Source organism: Penaeus chinensis, chromosome 8 (assembly GCF_019202785.1).
Source record: "Penaeus chinensis breed Huanghai No. 1 chromosome 8, ASM1920278v2, whole genome shotgun sequence".
NCBI classification, from domain to species: Eukaryota; Metazoa; Arthropoda; class Malacostraca; order Decapoda; family Penaeidae; genus Penaeus; species Penaeus chinensis.
In genome coordinates, this window is record NC_061826.1 from 3114708 (window position 1) to 3119707 (window position 5000).

Here is a 5000-nt window from a genome sequence, read left to right on the forward strand (position 1 = left end):
AGTGAGAGAGAGAGAGAGAGAGAGAAAGGGAGAGAGAGAGAGAAAAAAGAGAGAGAGAAAGAGAGAGAGAGAAGAGAGAGAGGAGAGAGAAAGAGAGGAAGAAAGAAGGGAGAGCGAAAGGGGAGAAGAGCAAGAGAGTAAAGAGAAAGAGAGAAGAGAGACAGGGGAGAAAGAGAAAGAGAAAGAGAAAGAGAGAAAAAGAGATAGACAGACAGATAGATAGATATAGAGAGAAATAATTCGAGTAAAGCCTCAGATGCCTCGAGGGTATGTCTTCCCCTTCGATCTTACTCAAAAGGTCACCAATACTCGTCTTCTTAACACTTCAGGGAGCGATTCCTTCTAACACTTCTAACGAACCGAGGGGAAAGGCAGAGGGGATAGAGTGAATGAGAACGCACTCGGTAAATTGGAGTAGTCAGTTCTCAATATGGGGAAAGTATTGCTGAAATTTCAACCCTTGCAGATATGGTTTATATAGATGTACAGATGTAAACACACAGACGAACATGGGTGGATAAAGAATGGGTAATGTGTGTGTAGTGGGGTAGAATGAGGGATGGAGGGGGAGGAAAGGACGAGAAAACTGGAAGAAATGAGGGAGGAGAGGGAGAGGGAGTAGGGATAAGAGAAAGGGATAGGGAGAAAGGAAGGAAAGGGGGATGAGGAGGGCTTAAAGAAGAAAAGAGAGGAGAAAGGGAGAGGAATGGGAAAAGAAAGAAGGGAAAAAGGAGGGGGGGAAGAGAGAGAGAGAGAGAGAGAGAGAGAGAGAGAGAGAGAGAGAGAGAGAGAGAGAGAGAGAGAGAGAGAGAGAGAGAGAGAGAGAGAGAGAGAGAGAGAGAGAGAGAGATTCCCCGAAAGGTAATAAAAGGAATCACTCCAAGATCCCGATCCTAGAGGGAAGACTCCCTCTGAGATCTCCGGCAAGGGCTAAATGGAGAGGAAAACACCACGGCACGAACTTTGCCGAAGAAAAACAGAAGCAGTGAAGAAGGAGGAGAAAGGAAATAAAGAGGTTAATGAAGGTCTGGCAAGAGTAGGAGATAGAGTGGCGCGTCGTGAGCATAAAATGGGATAAGTTTATCAGGGGAGTGATGGACCACGGCCCCTTCCTCCTGCCGCCGCGGCCACCACGCCCTACAGGAGGCGGGGGTCTGGAGGGAAGAAAGGGAAGGGGGAGAGAGGGGAAGGCAAGAAAGGGAAAGGAAGAGAGGGGGGAAGGCAAGAAAGGTCGTTTGGCGATCCTGAGCTTTATGATAAGGGCGCGACTGACCAGCGTTGTCTCCAGAATGAGCTCGACGTCCATTCCGCGCCATCCCTTTGCTAGATAGTTTGCCAACGACCATACTACTACGATATGCCTAACATACGGACCATCCATGCCATAACTAGTCGCAACGTGGAAATCAAATGGAGTTTGCACATGAAAAATAACAAAAAACAAACAAACAAAACAAAAGAAGAAAATTGCCATACGAGTCGCCACACTGCCCATAACTTCAATCTACAACATGCCACATACACGAAAACAAAGGAGCAGAACAGACAGACAGTCCACCCATCCGGCTCTTTCTCTATACCCAAGGCAATCATTATATCAAACTAATTAATGGACTAATTATCCAGAACACCCAACATCGCCGAGGGAAATTTCTCAAAGATTTTTTTTTTTACGTTAATGCACCCGTCCGGCCGAGCTAAGTGGAAAGGCTCGCGGGCTCGGCGCGTCGAGGAACAGCGGGTCTAGGGACGAAGACTCTCGAGTGGCGCGTGTCGAGTGGTCTTCATATGGAGGTAGGGTAATCATTAGTGGCAGAAGACGGCCTAGAATAATGAAAAATAAACTGTAGTAATAATTAGAAATTTAAATTATGACATTGATAATAACTGCCTAAGAATGTAAAAAGAAAACCATTACATATAAAAATGTATATATATATAAACACACTCAAACACACACACACACACACACACACACACACACACACACACACACACACACCACACACACACACATATATATGAGAAAAAAAAAAGAAAAACTACAACAAAATTTCTCGGACTTCCCTGTTCGTGTCTCACCTTGTTCTATGCTCCCTCCGCCTCTTAAGAAATTGTGTGCATACACTTCACAAAGTGTTTTAGCTCAGCCATAACCAAGACGAGGCTTTCTTTTTTCATTATTTTACCCTTCGGACGACCCCGAACGCGCGTGACGGTCGTGGATTTGGGGGGAGGGGGGGTAAGGGTGAAGGGGGGATCAATGAAGAGAGCACCACGACCTGCACGACCTAGTGTGACCCGGCACGACATCGCTCGGTGCGTGGTCGCCATGTCACTGAAGGTCGCCAGTCTTTTGGTCGAGGGAAAATTACAATTTACTTTTTTTCTCTTAATAAAAAACTGTTATTTTTGCGTTAAATTATATAAGCTCGAGATAAAAACGTTAACGTCTAGCCTTGGATATCCCTCAACCAGCACGTTTCCTGTGTGTAACCTCCGTTCTGCCGTGTCAAGTAAACCTTCGCCGGAAGACAGCGCGTAATTATGTTCAACCAAAAGCCCAACGCACTCCCGTTCCCCCTCCCCCATTCCATCCTCTTCCCCTCCCCTATTCACTCTCTTTGCTCTTTTACCTCCTTTTACCATCCCCTTCAACCTCTCCTATTCCACCCAGCCCCCTTCTCCTATTCCCTCCCTTTGACCCCTCCACTATCCACCCCTTTTCCCTTCTTCCATCCCCCTTCTTCCATCCCCTCCCTCTGCCCCCTACCCCAACCCATCCCCTTTCAGCCCTCTCCTGTTCAAACCCTTTATCCCCTCCCCCATTTCACCCCCTTCCCCTTCCTTCTCACTCTCCCTCCCCCATTTCACCCCCTTCCCCTTCCCTCTCACTCCCCCCCCCCCCTTCCGTTCAACAAAAAATGCCTCGACGTGCCACGAAATCTCAGCTCCTGCTCGTGCTTGAACCCAACGCCCGCGTGTATAACAACAGCCATCTAAAGCAATCAAAGCACAGGGTAAGAACACCAACAAAACACGGAACAACACGAAAGAAAAAGAAGATGAAGCAAGGAAGACAAAGATGAAGAAGGGGGAGGAGGAGGAGGAGGAGGGGAAAAAAATTCGGCTTTTCCAGTCTCTTCAAAAGCTTCGCCCTCCCTTCCTCGATTGAAGCGCCTCCATCACTGCCTCCCTCCTCCACCTGGTCCCTCAAGGACGGCGTCTCCTCACTCAATTAGCCACAGCCTATCTCCGGCGTCCACCCTCATCCCGGCGACATTAGGTCCCCCTTTACGCACATACAAGCCCATTCGAGAGCCAACATCAATCACAGACTGCTGGTGCGAGCGTGATTAAACTCTGGCCGCCCTGATGGAACAAGGGAGAGGAGCTTGGGGGAAAGACGGAACTAGGAGGGAAGTGCGGAAAGAAAGAGGGAAGAGGCGGGGAGAGGAAGGAAAAGAGAGAGAGAGAGAGAGAGAGAGAGAGAGAGAGAGAGAGAGAGAGAGGAGAGAGAGAGAGAGAGAGAGAGAGAGAGAGAGAGATTGAGAGAGAGGGGAAGGAGAGAGAGGGAGAGGGAGGAGGGAGAGGGAGAGAGGAGAGGAGAGAGAGGAGAGAGAGAGAGGAGATGAGAGAGAGAGAGAGAGAGAGAGAGAGAGAGAGAGAGAGAGAGAGAGAGAGTCTTCCCCTTTTGCCCATTCATAAACTTTCCATAATTTTTTTTGTTTCTATACTTTCTTTTATCTTTTATTTAATTTATTCATCGTCACTTTACACATTTTGCACCTGCTCTGCCCTCTTTCCTAAGCGCGCAATCTTGTCTCCTTCCTCTTCCCCGTGCACGTCGCCTCCTTCCTATCGGTGCCTGTTCCTGACTCCCTTTCACCTCCGCAGCCAGGTGTGTATTAACATGCAATGCCACCAAAACACGCGGCCGAGATAGCTCTATCTTGGAGAGTGCTTATGGCGAAGTGATCGTGAATATTCGTGCCTGCGATAACATTAAATTCCAAAATCAATCTAATACGTCTCTGTGTTTATCTAATTATGTGCGTCTCGATTTGCCTCTCCTTTTCCTTCCACCATATATATATATATATATATATATATATATATATATATATATATATATATATGTGTATATATATGTGTATATATATATATATATATATATATATATATATATATACCTATATCTCTCTTTCTATCTACCTACCTACCTATCCGTCTATCTATTCATCTATATTTGTATATTCTTTCCAGATACCGAGTTCTTACCTTTGCCAAAAATGTATGACGACGATCCAAACAAGACCTTGTTTAGTGCAAAGGCGTTAAGTAAATTAATTTAGCAAAAACAGTAACAAAAAACAACAATGGATCCAAGACGAAGGCCGCCATTCTGAAATCTACTCGAACACACTTGAATAATCTCCTACGATTCATTAGCAGAGTTGATGCTAAAAATCGGAAGGAAATGTTCCATTTATTCTTCCTTCTTTTCCAATCGCCATCAAACGCTTCGGAGGGCGAATTCCGAAAGAACATTTCAAAAGACTCCAAAGGAGCGCCTTGGGGATCCTGCAGTCCTGAGGGCTTGCTAAAAAGGAGGCTGGAGTTTATGCCTTCCATTTGGACTCGCGGCGAGATGCAACGGCCAATGCCGGCTGACACCAGATATTAACGGTGTTCTTCCTTAAAACGAGAATGAACACGGTGCTACGGTGTTAGTAACTCGCTCCCAGTCGGTTGGAAGGCGCAGGCAGTGCAAGATAATTGCGCGCGAAGAAAGTGAAGCGTTTTGGAGACATGATGAAGATGGGGCAGTAAAGGAAGATGGGAGAATGTGAACACGATGAGGAAGGCTGAGGTGCAGGGACAGGGAGGGGAAGGAGAAAGGAGGGAATGTGGAGAGGGGAAAGGAGAGGGAGGGGATAAGGACAGAATGACTGAGAGACATGAAATATATTGACAATTATTCTTGTGATCATTTATGC

The 5000-nt window shown here is 46.5% G+C and overlaps 1 protein-coding gene across 3 annotated transcripts in view; it reads right to left on the reverse strand.

Moving 5' to 3' along the window:
- The window catches only part of LOC125027756 (transmembrane protein 268-like), a 114463-nt gene that overhangs the window by 31960 nt on the left and 77503 nt on the right, over nt 1–5000 (reverse strand). The window lies entirely within an intron of this gene.